This window comes from Argentina silus, assembly GCF_951799395.1.
Source record: "Argentina silus genome assembly, chromosome: 2".
In the NCBI taxonomy this organism is placed as follows: Eukaryota; Metazoa; Chordata; class Actinopteri; order Argentiniformes; family Argentinidae; genus Argentina; species Argentina silus.
Window position 1 is genome coordinate 23,077,422 of NC_139656.1, and position 11,630 is coordinate 23,089,051.

Consider the following 11,630-nt stretch of genomic DNA (forward strand, 5'->3'; position numbering starts at 1 on the left):
TCACTCTATCTCTCCTCTGCTCAGTCTCACTTAATTCTGTCTCTCCCTCTCTGGATCCATCCATCACTGTCTCTCTCCCTCTCTCTCTCTTCCTCCCTCCCTCCCTCCCTCTTTCTCTTTCCCTCTCTCTCATTCACTCATGAGTGCGGGCAGGCTGACCGAGAGGCTCGCAGGCATAGCCGCTGATGCACTCCTGGCCATTAATAAACATTTTATACACAGTCAGGAAATGCATTTGAGCCCCAGCGGCTGCAGCCTCTCAGACTCACAGGAAATGGGTGCTTGGCCGGCAGCCAACCCAGCTATTTCAGGGGGCGGCCCCCAGCCAATCAACAAGCTCTGGTCAGTTAATGGAACACGGGTACTTCGCCGAAATATCAGGAACAATTACGGGGCGTGAAGCTTGGGGTTGGGGGGTGGGGGGTGGTGGCTGGGGGCGTGAAGCTTGGGGTTGATGCTGGGGGGGCTGGGTGACTGGGGACTATAGGGCTGGGGCTGGGGGAGGGTGATGAAGTTGAATGAGTTGAATATTGCCTCATCATCATAGATATTGGACTAGGCATTGAATGAGGGGGTGAAGAGAGGGAGGATGGGTAGGCTGCAGGGATGACGGGAGGAGGGGAATGGGTGAGCTGGGGGGGTGGGGGGTTAAGGGGGAGAGGGGAAGGGGTGAGGTTGGGGGATATATTGCTCCACAGGTATAGGAAGGGACGAAGTGAAGAGTGGGAGAGGTGTGTGTGTGTGTGTGGGGGGGGGTCAAGGGGGGGCTGAGAGCATAGTGAGTTAGGAGGGGTGTATTGCTTCATAGGCACAGTACTAGGGAGTGGGGGAGTAGGAGAGGTGGTAGAGGAGGTGGGTGGGTGGGTATTAATTCTGATTAGATACAGATGGTTCTGTTTATGTTACTCAGTGGTACAGAACAGGGGGATGAAGGGAGGATGAGGGGATCTTGACTGGCTGTTGGGGAGGAGAGAGACTGAGTGAAAGAGTGTTTTTCATTCCAGAATGAGGAGAGGAGAGGAGAGGAGTGTCATCAGCGCTGGATTGCAGTGTGTTGTGTAACCTGACTCTGAAGGGCCTCATGGGCGGAACTGACCCCAGCCCTGGGGATCTGCAACAGTGTGTGCAGGGTTTAGGCCTGTGGAACTGTGACAGTGGGATATATATATATACACACACACACACACACACACACACACACACACACACACACACACACACACACACACACACACACACACACACATACAGAGTCAATAGACTCTCTATTTCTCTTGTTCTCTCTCTCACACTGTCACACACATACACACACACACACACACACACACACACACACACACACACACACACACACACACACACACACACACACACACACATTGAGTGTGCAGAGTGCCGGCAGAAATGAATGACTTTGTCAGCTGTGTGCCGGTCATTAACCAGGCCATTTAACATTGATCCTAGCATGGCCCAGAACACTGAGCCTCAACCTTCAACTAGGACTACTCTGTCCATCCCTCTTCTCTCCATCGCTGGTCCATCCATCCATCTATCCATCCATCTATCCATCCTTCCTCTCTCCATCTATCCATCCTTCCTCTCCATCCATCCCCATTTTATCAATCGGAATGCCTCCGATCTCCAGTGCCCCCGAACACAGGGCCTCAAACTCAGCTTTCAACTCTCTCCATCCCTCTCTCTCTATCCCTCTCTATCTCTCTTCTCTCTACCCCACTCTTTCTCTCCCTCTCCTTCCCTCTCTCCCTCCCTCTCTCCCCCCCTCCCCCTCCTCTCTTGGCCTCTCTGCCTGGGTGACCAGTCACGGCTGCCTGGGCCCTGAGGGGGCATGCTGGGGAGAGTGTCAGCCAGTCAACCATCACACACACACACACACACACACACACACACACACACACACACACACACACACACACAGAGGCTCTATACAGTATATTGCCACTTCATTATGATGTGACAGTTTGAGACCCTAGCAGTCTTGGAGCCAGTAGATCACTATGGGGATCACCTAGAAAGGGTTGTGTCTGGGATCCAGTAGATCATTGTGGATCACTCAGGGAAGGGATGTTCTGGGATCCAGTAGATTGTTGTGGATCAACAGGGAGGGAAGGGTCTGGGATCCAGTAGATCACTGTGGATCACCCAGGGAGGGAAGGGTCTGGGAGGGTTTAATGCAGACTCATGCTGCCTGCCAGTTGGAGCATCATCAGCCTGTCAGGAGGCGTGGAGGGAGTGGAGAGAGGGCCCTAGAATAGGAAATGTGATTTCTCTCTCTCTCTCTCTCTCTCTCTGCCTCCCTCCTTAACTCTCCCTCACTCCCTTAACTCCCCACGCCCCCCCCAATCTTCTCTATTTGCCCCCCTCCCCTCCCCTTCCCTCCCCTCCCTCCCCTCCCTCCCCTCCCCTCCCTCCTCAGTTTAGTGATCTCAGGTATTTCCCCCAGCAGGAAGCGCTGCTGTTTGTTCCTGTACCATTAGAGCCTAGTGTCCAGTTACCTAGGCGATGAGTGTGTATGTATGCATACTGCCTATATAGGCAGAGCCACGGTGAACATGCTGAGTAAGGGGACAGGAGGAAGTGGTTGGAATATTCACCTGATGGGGGCAAAACAATATGGGTTTTCTGATATCTCTACAACGGTGATTCTTATTGATACAGTGCTGATAAAGCTTTCTGAAATTAAAGTCATGAGTTGGCACAATAACTCAAAAAAACTTCGCAACATTTTATCATGACTTTATCTATGAAGTATTTATAAGGTCACTGTCAGACATAAGGTCCATTTCCTATACATGTGTTCTGTGATGTTTTTTGACCTGTGTGTTTTGTCAGGGCTTTTCATAGTTCACGTGTGGATCTCCGACATCACTAATTTCCTTCTGCTCTGCCTCTGCTCTCTGGCTCCCCTCTCTCTCTCTCTCTCTCTCTCTCTGTCTCTGCCTCTGTCTCTCTCTCTCTCTCTCTATCTCTCTCTCTGTCTCTGTCTCTGCCTCTGTCTCTCTCTCTATGTCTGTCTGTCTCTCTCTCTCTCTCTCTCTCTCTGTCTCTGCCTCTGTCTCTCTCTCTCTCTCTCTCTCTCTCTCTATGTCTCTCTCTCTCTCTCTCTCTCTGCTGTGATACTGTCAGCCTCATGAGGCTTTTTATGACTTGACCCTACTCAGTGCATACCCCTCCTTCATCCGTGTCTGTTTTCCCTCTCTTTCTTTTGCTTTCCCATGCTCATCCCATGCTCATACTATTTTCCTCTCCAGTCCCTACTCCCTCTCTCTCTCTCTCTCTCTCTCTCTCTCTCTCTCTCTCACTCCCTCTTACTCTTTCTCACTTTCTCCCCCCACCCTCTCTCTCTCTACCTCCCTATCTCCCTCCCTCTCTCTCTGTCTCTCCAGGCTCTGCTCATAGACTCATATGGAACAGTGCCTGAGGGAGAGTCAATGAGAGATTCAGTTTCAGCCTGATGATGCCACTAAGCCATTAACTATCTGCAGCAAACATGTAACCCCCACTCTGAACAGAACACTCCCTAGCCTCTATCTACCATTCATGCCCAGCCCCCTCCCCCTCTCCCTCCCTCTCTCGCTCTATCTCTCTTTTCTCTCTCTCTCTGTTTCCCACCCTCCCTTCCTCCCTCCCTCCTACCCTCCCTCCATCTCTCTCTCTCTCTCTCTCTCTCTCTCCCTCTCCCTCTCACTGTGTCTGTGTCTCTCACGCACTCACTCACGGCTCGCAGAGAATGAGAGGATAAACGCACAGACAGGAAGGACTGACCCGAGAGAGAGAGAGAGAGAGAGAGAGAGAGCGAAGCTGAGCAAGAGAGAGAAAGAGGGAGGGTAGAGGGACAGAGTGTGAGAGAGACTATCCAGCACTCACACATTTAGCTTCCAGGGAGAGGAGAGGAAACTACAGACCACTACTACTACAATCTCTCTCTGTGTTTTTGGAAGTCCTTCACTCAACTCTTGTATTACTTTTTTTCCACAATCTTTCTACTATCTTTTTTTTTTCTCTCTCTGAAGCGGAGGACCTGGCTGTTTCTTCTCCTTCACTGGGATATTTGTCTTATTTCACTGTGTCCTGGTCTGATTGATCTGCACACTTCTGACCAACATTCCCCCGACCAGGGACCTGACTACCTCTCCTGCGCCTGCGGGAGCCAGAGAGCCGTCCGGCGACCGTGGAGCAGAGCAGCCGCGTGGTTGGGTGTCAGGGCTGGGTCTCTTTGCAGGGAATGACCCTCGGACGCGCGGGATTGGTTGCACTCGAGGGACGCTCCTGAAAAGCCTAGGAGGCAACTCAAGGTGAAGGCAGACACCGTGGCCCCACGGAACTGAGACTGCGTCCCCCCCCCTCCCCCCCAACACCCTGTCCCACTGCACCATGGATCAACCCCCTTTCAGAGGTAGGCATTAAACTAACCCCCTAGTCTTACTTTTTGGGGAATAACTCTTGAAGCGGGTGAAAATATAGTTTTGTGTTAACTCTTTCATGTGCTCTTCTTTGATAACTTAATGTTTAAGTTATTCACTTTTTAAGTGTGTGCTTCAGTGGCCTTGCTGTTTGAAGCTGAAGTGTGGTTCTAGTTGCTGGGATGGTGTGGTGTGGTGTGGTGTGGTGTGGTGTGGTGTGGTGTGGTGTGGTGTGTGGAACTGGGAGCAGGACATGCGGGGCTGCGATTGATTGTTCTCAAGGTCGGATACTGTATGTCAATACCCATCTCCGCTGGGTGGGACTAGAGGGGCGGATGGATGAACGAGTGATGGAATGGAGGGATGGGATGAGTGGAGGTTTTTTTCTCTCTAACGCCAGGGCAGAGTAGCTAATGCACTGACTGACTAATGCACTCAAACCACAAACTGAAGGATGAGCAAACCTCACACGTTTGTAAAAAAAAAAAAAAAAAAAGCAGTAGACTGTTTGAAAGAAAGCTCTTTTTAAAAATGTATATAGGCCAAAGTTGCAGCTTTTGAGTTTTGTTGATATATTTCACGTCAAAAATGTATAATTGTCCTGTTTTTTTAAATTGTGCGATTGATGATTTGCAGACTGTAAGATGCTTCTTTGTAAGATGGCAAAATGTCAAATTTTCTATGTAAAAAAAAGAAAAAAAGAAGATGGTAAACATTTGTATTATTCATTACTCTCATCAAATTGAAAAATAACAATTATCAGTTATGAATTTGTCACAAATTGAGCACTTTTGATCTTTTGCATAGTGTGTAAAGTCCATGAAGTAACTTTTTCTTTAGTTTGGTACAACTACAGAAGTCACCCAAGTTGCAGTGTTAGTTAGAGGAGGTTAGGAGAGTGAAAGGATGTTGCGTGGCGTGACTGGTACTACTGTTTGGAACCACTGGCCCATAGTGGAAAGGGGAAATAACTCAGTGTGTCAGACAGGGTGCTGTGAGGTGTGACTTCTCTTTCTCTTTGCTTACACAAGATGGTGGGTTATGGGACACATACACACGCGCACACACACACACACACGCACACACATGAACATGCATGAACACACACACAGACACACACACACAGACACACACACACACACACACACACACACACACACACACCTGGTCTCTGTTGATACCTCATCTTTTTCAACTTCATTCTTATCTTTCTTATCTCTATTTCTGTCTCCAACTTCCACTCTGTTCCTTTTAAGAGTTTCACTTTCTCCTCCTTTATCTTTATTAGAATCATCCTCTCTCCCTCTTCCCCCCCCTCTCTCTCTCTCTGTCTTTCTCTGACGTGGTCTTCCTATCTTTTTCACCCCCTCCCATTACATCCCTTCCCCCACCTCCCTTTCTCTCTCCCTCTCCCTCTCCCTCTCTCTCCTGCCCGGACTTGCTGGTCTGCAGTGTCTATTTCAGTCCTTCCTGGGGGTCGGATTCGGCACATCCGGAATCTCATACAGTTTATTGTCATTCAATCCCGCTGCGCTCCCGAAGGGGCCAGAGGGTGGCCCCTGGGTCCCGCTGCCTGACAGCTCAAGCACAGGGGAGCCAGTCACAGTCACACAGACTGGTCCCCCAGAGGGCTGAATACTCCTCACTTACTCACATGCACAGTAGCACCCCTCTGTGTGTGTGTGTGTGTGTGTGTGTGTGTGTCCTCATATATCAACCACAATCCCAGGCCTCTAACTACCATTCTGGTGTAAGAGAGGGAGGAAAGGGAGTGAGAGAGAGAACAAGAGACATAGAAAGGTAGAAATAGAGAAGGAGCTAAGGGAGTGAGAGAAAGAATGAGACAGAGAGAGTGAATTAGATTGAGATAGAGAGGGAGGTTGAATGAGAGAGAGAGAGAGAGAGAGAGAGAAAGAGAGAGAGAGAGAAAGCTGAATTGGAAAATGGATATCTCTAATGACAGATGCCCTGCAGGAAGCTCTGGCCCTGATGGCTGAGGAGAAGAGAGGAGAGGAAAGGAGAGGAGAGGAGAGGAGAGGAGAGGAGAGGAGAGGAGAGGAGAGGAGAAGAGGAGGAGCAGAGAGGGAAAGAGAAAAGGAGAGGAGTGGAGAAAAGAGTAAAGGACAGGAGAGCTGTTATCAGCAATAACATTGGATCACAGGGCGGGCGAGGGGAGGGCGAGGGGCGGGCGCAGGGGTCACTGTCGATGGTTGAAAATAGCTTGACATTATGATGTCATCGACCATGCTCTGAGATGGAGGCATGCACCCCTCATCCATTAGCACTGTAGTGACACCACCAAACCAGTCCACATCTTCTCTCAAGTGTGTGTGTGTGTGTGTGTGTGTGCGCGTGCGTGCGTGTGTGCGTGTGTGTGTGTGTGTGTGCGTGCGCGCGCGCACGCGTGTAACGGCAAGACACCACTTTGCCATCCATTCACACTAGGCCATGGCTGTCCTTTTATCACAACACAACAGGCTCTATTCCTCTTCCCTCTGCTCTTTATCCACCCCTCTCTCTCTCTCTCCACCCCTCTCTCTCTCTCTCTCCCTCTCTGTTTTGTGCTCCAGTTCTGGATTTAGAGCCCCCAACCCCCCCCCCCCCCTCCCAACCCCCCCTGGCTGAGTGAGTGGAGGAGAGTAGGGCCTATGTGGCGATTGTTATGAATAATATGCGCTCCCCATCCCCATCCTGTTCCTGCTGCAGATTAGATTACTGTGCCAGGGATGTGTGCTGTGCAGTGGAGCTGGCGCTGCCTGTGAGCCCCAGGGCAGAGCTGCGAGGCAGGGCTCACTCAGCACTGATACTCCCCCAGCGCAGAGCTCTGTCTTCAGGTTACCACTGACGGCAAGCTGGCCCAGTAAACACACCAGCCCCTCTCTCTCTCTCTCTCTCTCTCTCTCTCTCTCTCTCTCTCTTCCTCTTTCTTCCCCTTGCTCTCTCTGTTTTGCCCTCTCACTTTCTCCCCCTTTCTTTCCCTTGCTCTGTTGCTCTTTCTCTCTCTCCTCTCTATCTCACCCCTTCTCCCCACGCTCTGTTTTGCCCTCTTCCTCTGTTGCTCTTTCTTTACCTCTCTTTCTCTATCTTCTCTCTTTCTCTCTCTGTCCCCCAAACTGTCCCTCCCATGCCCTATGTTCTCTCTTTTTCACATTCTTGCTCTTTTTCTCTCTTCTTTCTCTCCCTCTGTTTCATGTTCCTCTTTTTTTTACTCTCCTTTGGCACTCTCTCCCTCTCTCTCTATCTCTCTCTCTCTCTCTCTATCTCTATCTCATTCTCTGTCTATCCTGCGGCCCCTGTATCGATGTACCTCGTGCCCGGACCTGAAAGAAGCTCAGGCTTGAATTCCTTCTCCTCCTAACTGGAGGTGTGGGGTGTTTTTACATCTGAGGCCCCAATAGGTGTGGAAGGGGTGAAAAAGAGAATGAGGGGATGAAGGGATGAACAGATGACAGGAAGAAGGAGGGAATGAAAAGGCTGTGAATGTCAGGGAGCTCTGCTGGAGTCAGCATCTCTGGCCCATTGGGTTTGCATCCAAGAGCAAATGATAAAACCATACAACAGTAAGCAGACAAATAAAACAGACTGAGATACAGATATTGGCCGGATGTCCAGGCAGCCAAGGACTGTTGTCTTGGCTGGACGCTGTATTGCAGAAACAGATCTCTCTGTGTTATCTAGAGACCAGTCAACCCCTCACCTCTCCTCCCCATGCTCTCACAACACTGCTAAAACACGACAGGACTCACTGCCTCAAATCATGGCCCCAGCACCAGCCCCAGCCCCAGCTTTAGTCCGAGACACCTATGCCCCAGCCCAGTTTCAGTCTTAGAGCCTTATGGCCTATGCCCTATGCCCCAATCCCAGCCCCAGCTCCAGCTCCAGCTCCAGGTCCCAGCCCCAGCCTCAGCCCCAGCTCCAGTTCCACCAGCCCGAGCCCCAACCCCAGCTCCAGCCCTAGTCCCAGTCCCAGTCCCTCTTCTATCCCCCATACACAGGCCCATTCCCCCAGCCCTAGTCTCAGCAGCCCTATCTCCCATACACAGGCCCATTCCCCCAGCCCTAGTCTCAGCAGCCCTATCTCCCATCCACAGCCTCAGCCAGAGCCTGGGAGTGTCGGTTATCGATCCTCTGGCACCCACACTGAAAATGGAGGGATGCAGGGATGGATGGGTGGAGGGGTAGAGGGTGGGGCGGGTTACTCTCCTTCACATCTCACTTTACAGGCCAGTCCTGCCTGAGCCAGCCAGCTGACGGAGGAGAGGATGGAGCTGGGGGGGGGGGTAGATGGAGGAGGAGAGGGGAGCATTCTGGGTAGTGGGAGTGGACTTCCCAAACATGGTTACCAAGGCAACAGGTCCCAGGGCACCCTTCAGTGGGGAAAAGTACAGTCAGTGGTTTTGATTCCGCAAATACAGATTATACAAATGCTTGCAATGTAAACATGCAAACAAAGTATTAACTAAATCCTGTTGCCTTTAGGGATGGTTTGGGTGGGTTGGCTTCAGATGTTGAATATGATGCTCACATCGTGGAAGCAAAAGCATGTGAATGCAGAACCTTTCGCACAACATCCGATTCAATTTCCCTGTGATAAAACTTCTGGCTGCTTTGACAAGATTGTTCATGTATTGTAAAAAGTGTCTGTTTGCTCATTAGGGCAGGTCTGCTCTGCACTACTATGGGACAGGTACTGGTAGGTCAGAGAGCAGAGGGCAGAGTACCTGACTGTGGGTCAGGGGAGGCCGGTGGAGGTAGAAATCGCAGGACGGGCTCATTGTAATGCACGGAATGGAATGAGGAACAGTATCAAACACGTGTGTTTCCATGCATTACAATGAGCCGTCCTCCGATTTCAACCTCCACCAGCCTCCCCTGACTGTGGGTTGGTCTCCAGTGGCAGTGAGCCCTTGGGACCCAGGCGCAGACCCAGTGTACTGAGACCAGGATGTGACCAAGACCAGTTTAAATGTGGAAAGAAATTCGATTGAGTGCCAAGACCTTGTCCACTTAGGCCCAGACCCAGACCATAGACCACATGTATGCGGTCTCATCAGTGAGAGCTCATCTTTGGCCCCAGCGGTGAGGTGAGGTGAGGTGAGGTGAGGTGAGGTGAGGTGAGGTGAGGTGAGGGGGGGTGGTGTTGTCACGTTATCCTGAGCCCCTGCCCTGTAAGGATGAGCTCATGGAAAGGAGGCGAGCAGCAGGCTTCTCTTAACAATGAGATGGGCTGATAGCTGCGGAGTATGGCTGCCACTCCATTTGATGAGATTACTCCCCAGGACTTCTCTTCCCTCCTCCGCCTAATTTGAAAATGCATTCTGAGCTTCCGACCTGGGCCTCCTTATCTCCGCTTTATGACTGCGGGGCGGCATGAGTGAGTGTGTGTATGTGTGTGTGTGTGTGTGTGTGTGTGTGTGTGTGTGTGTGTGTGTGTATGTGTGTGTGTGTGTGTGTGTGTGTGTGTGTGTGTGTGTGTGTGTGTGTGTGTGTGTGTGAGAGAGAGAGAGAGTGAGAGAGTGTGTGTGTGAGTTTGTCTATGTCTGTATATTTGTGTCTGTGTGAGAGTCTCTGCACATCTGTTTGTGAGTGTGTATGTGCGATAATTAGTGTGTATGCACGTGTGTGTGTGTGTATGTGTGTGTGACGCTGGATGGTATCGTACCTTTGCGAGAGCATCCGCCACCCGTTGCCAGGAATTCTGCCGGCAGCTCCCCGGAAGGCTGGCGGACGAGGGCGGACACTCTGCTTCCTCTAATTGCTGTTCCTGCGTATGGATTTCCGTTCCTGGCTACGTCCGACTCTCCTGTCTCTCTCCTCCATCTAATCTCCTGATCTGGACTGCTTTAAACGCTTTTCCATTTGGCCTAATTACTCTCTATGAGGGCTGGCCCTCATGAGGAACTAGCTATCCCCTTTGGCCACTTGGCACAGCTACACCTCACTGTATGAGAGAGAGAGAGAGAGAGAGAGAGAGAGAGAGAGAGAGAGAGAGAGAGATGAAGAAAATCCCAAAAACAAAACCCCAAACTCCAAAACAGGATATATCAGGCTCAACAATCGGAGTTTAACATCAGATTAAATTTACAATAGTTGTAGATGTTGTTATCATATGTTGTGATGATATCACCAATATCAGTGCATTTGCATGGACAAAATCCACATTTGTTTAAACTGATTTAGCTCTGATCAACATGCTGTTAGAGAGTCATGGTAAACAGACTAGGCGGCTTGTTTGTGTCTCAGTCCCAGGACACTGATGTTTCCCATCTACATTCCTACAGCCATGTTGTTCCTGTTTGTGGAGGATCATGCCAAACAAGAAACACTTTTTTGTTTCACTCTTTTTTTTTTTTTTTAACGTGGGGCCATGTTCTCCCCTCGTCCCTGGTAACCCCAGCTTGGGTAACGACAGCTCAGGACCCTTACAACATTTCCCCACAATCCATTGCTGTCAAACCCTTCGGGCAGATCCCCTTCCCTTGTGTGAGCAGCTGTGTCCAACAGATGCTAAATTACAGTGCCACGCTAATGGATTTATCCCTTTGGCCCTCGCTGGCTAATAATAGTTCTACTCTCAGCAGTGGAGAACCTCAATGGTCATAATAATGTGGCTAATCTCTATGTGGATGTTGTGTCTATTTTCTGCTCTCAGGTCCAGTTTATATAACTTACTCATATATGTCACTCATGGTGCTCAGCTAGAAGCTATTATGTTCACCGAACCTGTTGAGTGTAACACTGAGCTCCACATACAGTCGTAGAAGCAAAAATAGATCTACTGTATATTATGTTTATTTCCTGTTTCTCTGATGAATTGTGTTGTGTGTGAGAGACAGTGGAGGTAGATATCGGAGGATGGGCTCATGGTAATGCATGCAACGGAATGAAGAATTGTAATGCATCAAACACGTGTGTTTGATACCCTTCCTTATCCCATTCCATGCATTACAATGATCCCGTCCTCCGATTTCTACCTCCACCAGCCTCCTCTGGTTGATTTCGGGTTTCTCAGAGCGAGTGATGAGATGGTGGAGCTTGATGAGGAGCTTGATGAGGAGCTTGATGACACAGTTGTTGTTTCAGTGTAAAGAGTGTGTTTGTGATAAAAGTAACAAAGGGAGCTAAAATCCATCTTCCTCTTTGATTCCAGGTCTCTCTGATGTGCCGTGAGAGGTGTGAGCCCCCCGCCCCAGCCCCCTCCCTGGTGCC